The 13,416-nt window shown below is 38.2% G+C and overlaps 1 protein-coding gene across 3 annotated transcripts in view; it reads right to left on the reverse strand.

Annotated features, from left to right (window-relative positions):
* LOC110828354 (carbonic anhydrase 2) overlaps nt 1–12,588 on the reverse strand; it is a 33,175-nt gene extending 20,587 nt beyond the window's left edge. For 2 of the 3 annotated variants that reach the window (XM_087348139.1, XM_087348141.1), the window contains exon 1: nt 12,474–12,587. The gene's annotated coding sequence lies outside the window, so the exon portion shown is untranslated. Of the gene's footprint in view, nt 1–12,473 lie in introns of all 3 variants that reach the window. The other variant, XM_087348140.1, reaches the window with a different exon arrangement.
* Nucleotides 12,589–13,416: the final 828 nt, after the last annotated feature.

Below are 13,416 nucleotides of genomic sequence, written 5' to 3' on the forward strand. Positions count from 1 at the left end.
ATTGTTGTTACTTAAGCTACTAGTAATCCAGTCGGCATAAGAGATGAATTTTTGTTCGACACGGAAACAAAATATAAACGAAAAAATTGATAAACGTGTAGCTGTATTTGGTACAAGAAATAAATATATTTGGAAATTGGAAGAGTCTATATTTACGCCACAGCTAACGATAGCAACAGAAATAATCGCACGGAACTCAAAACATCTTCAAGAGTTAGAACTGGAGAAAATTCTTGCTGACAAACACAAATCTGTTCCTCTGGATACATGTAAAAGACCTGTAACAGACGGTTTGTATATTGTAAATAAAATAAAAATTATTAGTTCTAGGTTTGTATTAAATATTAGGCCTTATAGTTGCATTTTTCGTCTACTAAATGCGATTTAGCGTGTACTCCACCGTCACAAATTTATTCTTATAGCGAAATGCGACAGAACGAAAATACAGTAGTTGTAGTGTATTCATGCCGAAGTTCTAAATACGCGTTTATAAGGAACTATTGTAAATCTGAGAAAATAAACAATTAAAATAATGACATACGTCTACATGTTTAAATCGTTATTAAATTGACTAAAATTCAAATGACAGGATCTATTCATTCAAGCCACAAGCTTTTAATTTTTTAGTCTAGCCTTGTCTAATCTCACGGAACATTTCAAGAAAAATGAGGGAGTTCGATAAGAATAAAAATTGCACATGGCTTGCACAGAAATGTTAAAATTAATTTAACACATTGACATTTCCACTTGGAGAGTCTGTGTTAGTGTTAACTAAGTAGATAATTTCCTTGAAATAATTCTACATAAATAGGACAAAAGGGTAGAAAGACGCAGGCTGTCCACGTCTCTCACAGCAGTGCATCGCCGACAGTGGTTTCGCCTCTAGCGGACTTCCAACAAGAGCGATTACATCGAGTTTTGTTCGACAGATCCACGGTTTCCATTTGAGCACACACAGAAAATAGGACATCTAAATTTGCCGGTGATGGAACTTTAACGTCATCAGAAATCAATTTATTAGCCACTGGATTGCCACTGTTGTTTCTTTCTGTGGTATATTTTACACAGAGTGTCCCACAAATACCAGCCAATAGAAGAACTGTTATTTGGCAAAACACGGATTGCATGTCATGCTTTGATCTTCAGTGCTGGATTTTTTAACCAAAAATGGCGCTACACTCTAAACATTATCAATAATAACACATCACATGCAACGTCATCACCTCTTTATATTTTTCCGTTTTTTTTCCGAATAGCAGAGTTGTATTACCGTGGACTTATAGGACATGTTGTATATAATAAACATTAATTTAATTTTATGCGATATGTTAGTGTTTAATGAAGGAGCAGACGACTTAGTATTTGTGTAATAGCTGTCGTAGATCCCCTAACCCAACCCCCGTACCCCATGAGACCTTTTCCTACCATTTGCGAGGGATTCCTAAAGACGTACAACATAAAGCTATCGCCCTGATGACGGAGGCAGTATGAACTCTGAAACGTTGGTTAACATCGACCAGACTACACAGCGCAACAACCCAGAAGACAGAAATCTCCATACTCATCGCCCTGATGACGGAGGCAGTATGACCTCTGAAACGTTGGTTAACATCGACCAGATTACACAGCGCAACAGCCCAGAAGACAGAAATCTTCATACTCATCGCCCTGATGACGGAGGCAGTATGACCTCTGAAACGTTGGTTAACATCGACCAGACTACACAGCGCAACAACCCAGAAGACAGAAATCTTCATACTCATCGCCCTGATGACGGAGGCAGTATGACCTCTGAAACGTTGGTTAACATCGACCAGACTACACAGCGCAACAACCCAGAAGACAGAAATCTTCATACTCATCGCCCTGATGACGGAGGCTGTATGACCTCTGAAACGTTGGTTAACATCGACCAGACTACACAGCGCAACAACCCAGAAGACAGAAATCTTCATACTCATCGCCCTGATGACGGAGGCAGTATGACCTCTGAAACGTTGGTTAACATCGACCAGACTACACAGCGCAACAGCCCAGAAGACAGAAATCTTCATACTCATCGCCCTGATGACGGAGGCAGTATGACCTCTGAAACGTTGGTTAACATCGACCAGATTACACAGCGCAACAGCCCAGAAGACAGAAATCTTCATACTCATCGCCCTGATGACGGAGGCAGTATGACCTCTGAAACGTTGGTTAACATCGACCAGACTACACAGCGCAACAACCCAGAAGACAGAAATCTTCATACTCATCGCCCTGATGACGGAGGCAGTATGACCTCTGAAACGTTGGTTAACATCGACCAGACTACACAGCGCAACAACCCAGAAGACAGAAATCTTCATACTCATCGCCCTGATGACGGAGGCTGTATGACCTCTGAAACGTTGGTTAACATCGACCAGACTACACAGCGCAACAACCCAGAAGACAGAAATCTTCATACTCATCGCCCTGATGACGGAGGCAGTATGACCTCTGAAACGTTGGTTAACATCGACCAGACTACACAGCGCAACAACCCAGAAGACAGAAATCTTCATACTCATCGCCCTGATGACGGAGGCAGTATGACCTCTGAAACGTTGGTTAACATCGACCAGACTACACAGCGCAACAACCCAGAAGACAGAAATCTTCATACTCATCGCCCTGATGACGGAGGCAGTATGACCTCTGAAACGTTGGTTAACATCGACCAGACTACACAGCGCAACAACCCAGAAGACAGAAATCTTCATACTCACCTGTGAAAACCTCAAATCATATATAAAGATATATGTTCATCGTCCTACCAACTCCCTCCGGCAAACAGTCACTGCAACAAGTCTGCTGGTCTAGAACTGTCCGAATGCAGGTTCAATGTATCTTGTCTCCTGATTGTACGGTCACTCTAGATATGCAAGATTATTTTTTTTGGAACGAGTTATGTCGATTTTTATTAGGGATAACCTAGTTTTGACTCATGGTGTTGTGTAAATTTAAAATAATATGGTCACGCCTTAAAAAGTTCATTAACACTGGCGTTTTTATGCAAATGGCATGCATTTGTTTATAAAATGTTAAATCTTATCAGGTTTCTCCCATATTTCACTTTCATAACATGGACACTTTTTAAACAAAACGCTTTTAAACAAAACTCGTCTTTGAATATGAATTAAACAAGCGTTTCTATCTTTATAAAACCATTTTCACATTGCCAACTTCTACAGCACAAACCCTTTTATAATTTCACAAAACCCATAATTTAAAACCTATGAAGATTGCATGCAACTAGGAATAAGGTTTATTAAAATGACCCGCAAAGTTCTGGATATCTACAGACATTAGCTCATGGGGGAGAGCATTATTGAAAGATACCTTAAACAAAAATACACTGAAGATGTCAACTGAGTTAAGCAAGTTCAGAACGAGTTTAACCGAACAGGCTATGTGAACATACTAATGAAAGCTCGGGTTTCACAACAGGGATATTCTATACCACGTGAATAATTGCTGTCAATGTCATCAAAATGTGGAGGTCTGATTCGTTTTAAATACAGTACATATTCAAACGCCATGCACGCTGCGTCATAGTTTGTTTACTTAAACAGCTGGTATAATTACAAAAGGACTGTATTTCTTAAAACCTGACAAACACGCACAAACTGCTTCAACAACCACTTCACATGCCATTTCTCCATAAGAGTCGTCCGGTTACCGGCGTCCTTCGCGGTTACGTGACAGTTGGTTGACCTGCACTTACCTACACCAACTTCATCTACGTCAACTAGTCAATTGTAGTTTCATGTTCAGACATGTCACCATGTTTATTTCGGTGACATTTTAACCTATTCCAGTTCACACGTGCAAAAATATGAAATTATCACACAAATAAATAGGTTATATTTTGACACAGTTTACACGTAAAAACTTTTGTGCGTGCGGATAAAATGCAAGAAATCGGTTTTGCCAATATTGTCAAATTCAAGATAGGTTTTTTTAAAAAAAAAGTTAAAACTGCCGGGTACAAAATAAAAAGCTACAACTTTTGTCAAAATTCAAGATAGGTTTTTTTAAAAATGGAAGTTAAAACTGCCGGATACAAAATAAAAAGCTACAACTTCGCCTGATGTTATATAGACAGAATGGAATAGACGAACTGGTGTTAGGTAAATGCGAAAGTAGGTGAAATATAAAGAAGGCCAAATAAGTATAATATAAATGGTACAGTTAAAATTTATGTAGGCTAAATTGTACATAGAATATAGGAAAACTGTCCTGACAATGTTTTTCACACACTCCTGGATCAAGGGAGAGCTTTTTCAACAACTCTGTACTAAATAATCATAAAATAAATACTCATGTAGTTTCAATCGTGCATAGACGACAAGCAGCGCTATCACTGACGTCTATTTATGGAAGTAAAATCCATCTTAATGTAACTGAATAATACGCAACGTCTTCCTGTAACCAAAGTACAGGAAATCTGTCCACAAACAGCATCTACACTTCTCAGCTGAGAAACTAAGAATCCATAAATCAGATGATGTGTTTGTAGGCTAATATATTTACATTTTAAACTAGTACAGTCTCTTTCAAAAACTTGTTTTATATAGCCATCCACAGTTCCAACTTGCAACACTATCTTAAGTTAACACGTTCAGAAGAACCAATCAGAATCATATTAAGACATTCGGCCTTGAGACCAACCAGGCCTGTGAAATTATTTGTTAATTTGTTACTAGTTACTACAAGCTAGTTTATTTTATTCACGCCGAAGGATTTGAAATGAAGTCGTGATTCTTGTGTCAGATACAAGCTATTGCAGGAGAAAATTTAAAATAATATGAAACTTTAGTAATTTGTTCACATCTCAACAACATTTATATTTGAACATATTCTTCTTCTTATTCTATGGCTCTCCAGTCCGTATTCGGTCCATGGCCTCCTCAATTTTCCTCTTCCATTCGGTCCTTCTGTGTCCGTCTGTCCGAGTTTGAGGTTTCGAAACATCTTCCTTTTTACGGTGCAAGGTTGTTAGCCTTGCTACTAAAACAATTTATTTCTGAATAAGGACCTACTGTTAAAGATAACGAAAAATAGCTGTTACATGACAATTTCAAGGTTTGTAAAGGGAGAAATATAAATGCATACTTGAATCTCTATTGTTGTTACAAAAATACAGTCATTTTAAGAAAAAAAATTCCGATCGTAATTATTGAGTTTCATTATAGCCAACGTCTGAACGAGAAACATGTAAGGCTACATGAATGCCCGGCATGCAAACATTACGTCACGTCTTGCCTTCATTGTTACGTGTCTTTAATCTTTGTCATAAACCCACAATTTTCCTGAACGTAACATTAATGGCGGAAAAGAAGAACATGGCCAGATGCATTGTGACATTGCAGTCCGTGAGAATTAAGATGCATTGCAGAGGGAACATTACAACTGAATTGTTTCTTGCAAGTAGAAGCTGGAGGAGGGGGGGACTATCTGATTTAAGGGGAGGTGGCGGGCCGTATTACGACCATATTATTCAAAATTGTAATATACCTTTGACAGTAATAATAACATATTCAAGGGCATTAAGATTTCTGTGGACACTTAAATACGCGATATTATAATTTCATCGCAATTGTTCAATAAAGTAGTTCTGATGTTCAGGACAGGAAACACGCTTGACAAAATGGGCACTGAGATATTACTGTGTTCAGATTTCAGATTATCCCAAAAAGTCTAGATAAATAGAGTTCACTAGATTCTAGGAGTTGGGGAAACAGTAGACTTGGACGAGGTCCCGTAAGTTGAAACAATATACGTACTTCACATCCGGTGTAACTTGGGAAAGCTGCAATCGTTTGAACTGTGTCGAACGTCACCGCCCTTGTTGCAGAACACAGAACGAAATACAAAAGTCGCAAATTTGCCTTTTCTGTGGACGCCGGCAACCGCCCTCTTGTCCATACACTCACTTGTACTTGCTGGCCTACTTTTTAGTAATTTTCTTCAATTTGATTTAATTCCACTGTAAATAAATGTTAGATATCGATTGGTAAGGAACTGTAGATATTTCAATGCTGTTTGACGACAAGCTTTTTACTTTCGTGAACATTTTACCACCTTTCTGGGGGGGGGGGGGTTGCCCTTGTCTAATATCTGAGAGGGCTCAGGTCTAGCCTCCCACCAACACTTTTTAAGCTAGAAATTCTTTTGCGTTCCTTGCAGGAAGTGCATGAACGTTACCATGAATATATGGTTACCTCGTTTACACAGACTACCATTGGTTGTACCACGGGTACTTCGAAAACCATGATTTTTCTGTTAAATGATCTACAAAGTTTGTATTAGTTTCCATGTTTTCCTACTTACCTCAGTTATAGTTACCATTGCTAACTTTGTTACCATGTTTACATGGGACGCAGCCCCCTCTGGATTAGATTATTTTCGGTCAGGTTAGAGTGGTTAGCTTGGGGTATGTTTCGTGAGGTTGAGAACCTAGGCAACTTTTTCGATTAATCTATTTGAGAGCTAGGATAGTTAGAAAGGAAAATTTGCAAAGAACACATGTAAAAACATGTATTTAGGTACGATTGCACCTTTCCAGTCTTGTTAAGCGAATGCCATGAGCTGTTGCTTCCATTTCATTCCAGAATTAATAATGAACCTCAAATCTCATACAGCACACAGATTTTCCACACTTTTTTTACTTCAAAGAGGCATTCTGAATGCTCCTCAGTAAATCCGCATTTTAGTATTTATGGGTCTTTTACGATTCTCGGTGTAAACAGGAATTATTTTAAGTGAAAAGGGTTCTGACGATAGTGTATTGAAATGACGGGATGTCTCTCTCCGTCATCAGGTGGAGGAATTTGGGAGAAGCGGGTACTTCGGTGAGACCCTTACACAGATACAGTCTCATTACTGAAGTCGAAGCTGTAGGTCCAGTGTCTGGGACTAGCTGTCTGATGTGCCCATAGTAGTAAGCAGACCTGAGTCGTACATGATTATGGAGAAAATGAGTTTCCGAAACGTCGTGTGTGTGTTTTAACAAACAACCAAAATGATGGACGTCAAAATTAGAGATAATTTTCTTAAACAGTGTTAACTAATTGATATTTTTTAATGGTAAAATATTGTGTTTTCTTTGCTGTACAGACTGAATTCTTAAATATTATTTAGACGCCCGGTTTATTTAAAGGGATATTAAAGTGGATTGTATTTTGTAAGACTTTCTTTCTGGTAATGATAGAAGTATTTACCAGCTCTGCATTTTTTTCCCAACAGCATATAAATATTTTTACTTTACGTAAAAGTGGCCTTCATACTTCTTACTTCTGTTCGTTGTGTATAAACGAGGTCAGAAGTCCTGCATATTAAAGGCAGTAACAAGCATGTATTAAAAAGCCAAGAGTGGAGGAGTGTTTCTAATCGTTTCAGCAACGAACGATCACGAACCTGATCCTCACGATGTGGAATACAGGATACACGTAACTCAGTACTAACCGGCCAGTATTATTTTTGGGTTGATGTAGGTCTCCTGCTATCACAGGATGTTACACTCAAAACGTATCAGTTTCTTGCGACATTAAAGTACATGGTTCATGGCTAGATATATACGAAATACCTGTAAACCGAATGGACGGAATTAGGACCATTGCTGTTGCCACATCACACCTGAGGTCGCAGGAAGCAGTCGGCACATTGCAAATTTAATCTGAGCGGAAAACAATCAGCGTTAAGATTAATTAAAGTAGGTAAAATCAACGCCACCATGAAACTTGGTCTTTCATATTAAAGGAATCATACAGATTAGTTATGTTCGATGCCTGATGGGAAGATACTAATTGAAACAACTATTCGTAGATGAGAGGATAATATTAAAATGGATAAGACAAATGGATTGCAGTGTCTGGACAGGATCCAATGCCAGGCTCATCCCGAGCATGGTAGTTAACATTCGGGATCCACAAAATATGAGTAATTTTTTGAATAGCTGAGCAACTACTGATTCCTCAAGAGGGACTCTGCTCCTTGTAGTTCGTTACACATGGCAACATTCGTTACATGTAGAAGTGCTTTATACGGAGTTTCGTCAATATCTGTTTAATGACTCAAGAAGTTATGATTCGTGAGATTTCGTTTAAGCTTGCGCGTGCAGTGGTCCATAAAATGAACGAAATTAAACAAAAATACGAGTGGCTCCAGAAAGTTTCGGATAAATATTACCGCGATATTAAAAATGTACCTAAGTAATGTAATAGTTGAGACAACTACTGAACTGTAGTAGTCGTCACCAAATTGCATGCTTCAAGGCCACGGAAGGGCTTAAACCCCCCCCCCCCCCAACTTACTAGCTTTGCTACGCTGCACGTTCTAAGCTGTCTTCACTCGCATGGGCTCCGCTGTTCATACTGCAACGGCGTATGATTTTTCGGTAACCATGAAGAATACAGTTTGGTGACAACTACTGTAACATTTTAAACACGATCCCAAAACAGACGACCACAAAAAAGAATGCAATCGGCTTAATCTATTTCTACGCCGGAACTCTTTGAAAAGAAATTTAGAGAGCGTTTTGACTGTGGCCAAAACCGAATTAAACTAGGTTACATTTTTGTTGGAAGTTATTTAGTATAATCGGAGTTATTCGACTGGGTTTTAAGTAAATAACTTGGAATAAAGGCGCCGTGTTAAGCTTGGTTGTGTTTATATTTACGATAATTGGACTATCGTTTCGTGCAGGGCGGAGAAGTCATTACTTCACGACTGACGATGAATTGGACTGTATCTCTACTCGTGCCATTTGGTTGCAAAATGAAATTGTCCCTCCGCCTACCGAGCGGAGTTACAAAGACGAAACCTCAAACAGGTTACAGAAAATACAGGTATTCAAGAAACATAAATGCACGCATTCAATGAATAAAATAAATACATTTAGCAATGCCACTTTCATTGTTTTACTAATTTTATTAAGGGAATGTTTTCATTAATTTGAGCAAGGGAAAACCAAAGTCAAGTTAGCAATATAAACGTTAACTCATACCCTGAAGAACTACTTTCTTATGTAGACAAATAATATCGTAGGCGTATATTTGCACGATTTCGGTCGCTATTTTGTCCTTTAAACTTTAACTTTTTTTATTTATACTTTAAAGTTTAAAGTATAAATAAAAAAAGTTCCTTTCAATTAGTTTACGTGCGTTCAGTGACTACCAAGGCATCAACAATCACGCAGTTAACAAACAGGCCACGTTTATCACCACCTCCTAGATAAATGAAAACTTCATTTTGAACCCTCTCTAGAAATTCGTTTTATTCCTTTCACTGTGAGCAGTGATTTTATGAAACTGTATTTAGCACTTCAGTAAAATAACAAGACTTCAACACGAAAGCATCGCTGTGTCTTGACGAAATGCGACGATCATGCAATCATTTCATTCTGGAGGAAACAGACTTCTTGGGAGACCTAGGAAATGATGAAAGTACAGTTTAAAATGTATTATAGAAGCTAATTCTGAAGGCGTGAGCTAATTTCGACTTGGCAAGTTTCCGGAGAAGACAGAAATGAACATTTGGGTTACATGAAAGAATGAAAAAAAAATGTCTTTACCATCTGAGTGACTATTAGCTTCTGAAGAAGGACTATGCTTTATGATCTTATGTGAAGCACAGAATTTATAAAGCATTTAATGAGAAATGAGAGGACTGGGAGAAAACGTTGATAGTGGATTGTTTAAAGACGGCATTACCAAGGGTATCACTACGACTACGTCACAATATATTGACGAGAAGGTAGTTTAACGACTCTGTATCAACTACATTGATTATACAGCTTCAAATTTAATGCAAGATTGATCAGAAGTCTTCCGTTAGGAGGGGTTTGAAAGAATGAGGTAGTGACAGGTAGAAAGATTTAAGAAAATCGCGAAAACCAAAAATACAAAAAAAAAAAAAAAAAAGCCTCTGGTCGAGATTCTCACAGCAGACAAGACGTCGAGCGTCTCTTGTTCCCTACTGGGTCAAGTTGTGTGATAGCTCGGTCTTGTTTATGTGCCCAGTGAGCCAGTTTATTAGTCAAATTCGTTCAGCCATGCAGTTTTAGATTTTAATGACATGGTCTGCGTACAATAATAATATAATTCAATTAATTTATTACTGTGCTTGGCAACTGCTGAATGGCCAATTACAGCGAGCATTAAAATAAATAACACAAAAATTCAACAGTAACAAATAAGAACATGTTTTAGAGAAAAAGAAAGCAATTTGTTAAAACGTCTTACTGATTATACCCGTAAACAAAATAATGCCAATGCTCTTACAGACTGCATTGGCATAGCTGAGCGGCTGTCCTTGGAATTACGATGCATAGTAAACATTGTCTCTGATTGACCTGGTGCAGTAGTTCTCAACCAGTGTGCCGCGGCACGACAGTGTAGCGAGCTTTTACAAGGCTTTGAATATAAGAATGATTATATAAAGTCACAAATTCAAATAAAAAAACCCGAATAAATTGTCTTTCACATTATTATCTATAACTAACCAACTAGATGGCTTACCGAACCCGAAGGTTCATCACCGAATTAACTAAATCCCTCCACCGGACCCTGTCCTGGGCCAACAAAATCCAGTCTCCTTCAGCTCCAATCTCCCATAGATCCCGCCTGAGATTATCCTCCCATCTACGTCTAGGTCTCTCCAGCGGTCTCTTCCCCTCAGGCTTCCCAAATAGTGGACCCAACCAACCAGATGGCTTACCGAACCCGAAGGTTCATCACCGAATTAACTAAATCCCTCCACCGGACCCTGTCCTGGGCCAACAAAATCCAGTTTCCTTCAACTCGTATCTCCCATAGATCCCGCCTGAGATTATCCTCCCATCTACGTCTAGGTCTCCCCAGAGGTCTCTTTCCCTCAGGTTTCCCAACCAACACCTGGTGCACACCTCTTGTCTCATCCATGCGCGCTACATGCCGAGCCCATCTCATTCTTCTCGACTTAATCACCCTGACAATACTGGGGGAGGAGAACAGATTTTTAAGCTCATCAATATTTGTAACTGAGTATATCTTAATAATTAGTGACAATGGTAACAGCAGTTATTGTTCGTGGTGGTGTTACAACAATGGCTCACATGAATTGCGGACTCGGTTTGTTGACGAGAAGTAGATATATCTATATTTGTGAACATGTCATTTTCAGAATTCTGACATCACTTAAACAGACAAATTCTCACACAAAAATAATTTAGAATAGTACGGGAACATTTAATATTATATACGACGCACACAGAACAAAAGGACAAGATAATGTTGTATCCTGGCAGTTACAATACAAATCACAACAGTTCATTATACGGACGATGCTAGCTTAACGTCGAAGTTTTGCTTCCTCCATAAACATCGAATTTTTATAATGAAAATAAAGACATTTCGACGAATTTGATTTTGAAGAATGTAACTGATGTAACTTGAAACATGGGAACTGTATCAGCATTTGTGTGATGTCAGATTCTACACAGAGGTGACCAGTCACAAGATCTTTCAAATGCAGCACCCTGGCGTTCAGTATCTCATAGGTTTCCCTAAATCAGTATATTACGATCAACATATATTTGTTGGTTAATGTTATAACTTTTAACAGTAAGTTTCGTTTGAACAACATTAAAAAAAATTGGTTTCTGTCTCCAAGAATAGTACCCTATCTCCATTAGTCGGTTAATGATGTTTAGCAAGAACAATTGATTATTTTTGGAATAAAAAAAAAATCGCGGAAGCTGTAGACAACAAGCCAAATTAAGGGGAGACTCTTGAAAAGGGGCGATTTTTTAAAGTATACAACTGGAAGCAATTGTAAGCCTAACTGATAACTTTGCAGTAGTGCTGACATCGTGATGTACTCTCAAAATTACTGTTTGTGTTAGTTTTTCCCTAAAATAATGCGTATTTTAAAAAAATAGTAATAAACAAAACATCCAGTGTCATATTGTTCAATATATCAAAACTACACTTTTTTCAAATTGTACACAATGACACATAGAACAAATCTAAGCACAGACTTTTAAATGTTTACATAGTTTACAAGTCATGTCAATTAAAAATACAGTTTGTATAGTTCCTTTAATTTTTTCTGGGTGGACGGTTTGAAAAATACGAAAACCCATTTGTAGAATTATTTAATCACTTTTAACAGTAACACAAATCATACATACCATGCATTAAAACGAAATAGCATTTATAACCTCAAAAATGTTAAATATTTCAAAAGCAAGAAAGAATTTCTGCAGTCTTACCTTTGAGAGACAACAGATTTTTAAAAGAAAGATACCACCTAAACTAACGAGAAAATTTGCAAAATATTCTTCACAAACCACGCAAAAACGGTGATCCGAAGTCAATATACATCTTTTGGCCAAAATTTCACAGCCCGCCTCTAGTGAGCTTTGCATCAGGGGTTGCTACTGATAACACAAAAAGTGTGCTTACCTTGTCTGGACAAGACGAAACCGGCCGGACGGAAGAAAAGTGTTCAACTGCGGACGACGTCGTCAATTCGCAGTCAATGCACCATGATGGCTTTCACTTCTCGATTTAACCTTCCCTCTAGGTCAAGGCGTCTTCGGCGTCGCGAGGAAGGGGGCTAGATCAGAGCATAGCGTCTGTAGACCAACCTGATGCGTTAAAACCATATGTTAATCCATGAAAACCGATAACCGCTGAAAACGGCCAGAAATAATGCACACAGTCAGCTCGTCTCCGTAAGATGGTCAACACGTCGGAAACATTTAGTCGTGTTACAGAATTCTGGTTCATGGCCATGATCACATAATCAACCTCGTTCTCCAAGATGTATTTATTTATTACCTTCCTACATGTGATCTGATAACCCACGTGGCCTCTTCACATTAAATTCCTAAACGAAAATTTTGTATGCATTTCTTACTTTTCATGTTGTATGACTGAAGCACGAGGAAAATCTTCATGTCCTAAACACGAAGACAGCAACAAAGTTTCCAAAGATATTAATATAAAGAAGTTTTATATTCGAATTTTGACAATTACTATTGTAATATACGTATTTCTTTTCACTGAAGACCTATTACTAAATCAAGGGTGTCTTAATCGAGAAAATACGTTATTTTATCAGTGACTATAATTTCTATCCCAAACATTGGTCTCAGAACCTTCATGAACACACTACAGGGAATCAAACCTGGCTGTCATCTTCCCCATCACAGCTCATGCGTAGTCACACAGTAATTTTGAATACTTCTTCATGTGAAGTCAATATTGTCTAAGCCCTAATATTAAGATATGGGGCATGCAGCTTGAATTATCCTGAACCAAGATAATTTCTGCGCAAAGAATTTGTTTATGGCAGCAACGTAATGTTAACTACTGACAAAATTCAATTAAAAATGGCTTCAAA

This window comes from Zootermopsis nevadensis, unplaced genomic scaffold (genome assembly GCF_977971745.1).
Source record: "Zootermopsis nevadensis isolate Lab colony 2312 unplaced genomic scaffold, Znev_1.0 Znev_ptg000012l, whole genome shotgun sequence".
Classification (NCBI taxonomy): domain Eukaryota; kingdom Metazoa; phylum Arthropoda; class Insecta; order Blattodea; family Termopsidae; genus Zootermopsis; species Zootermopsis nevadensis.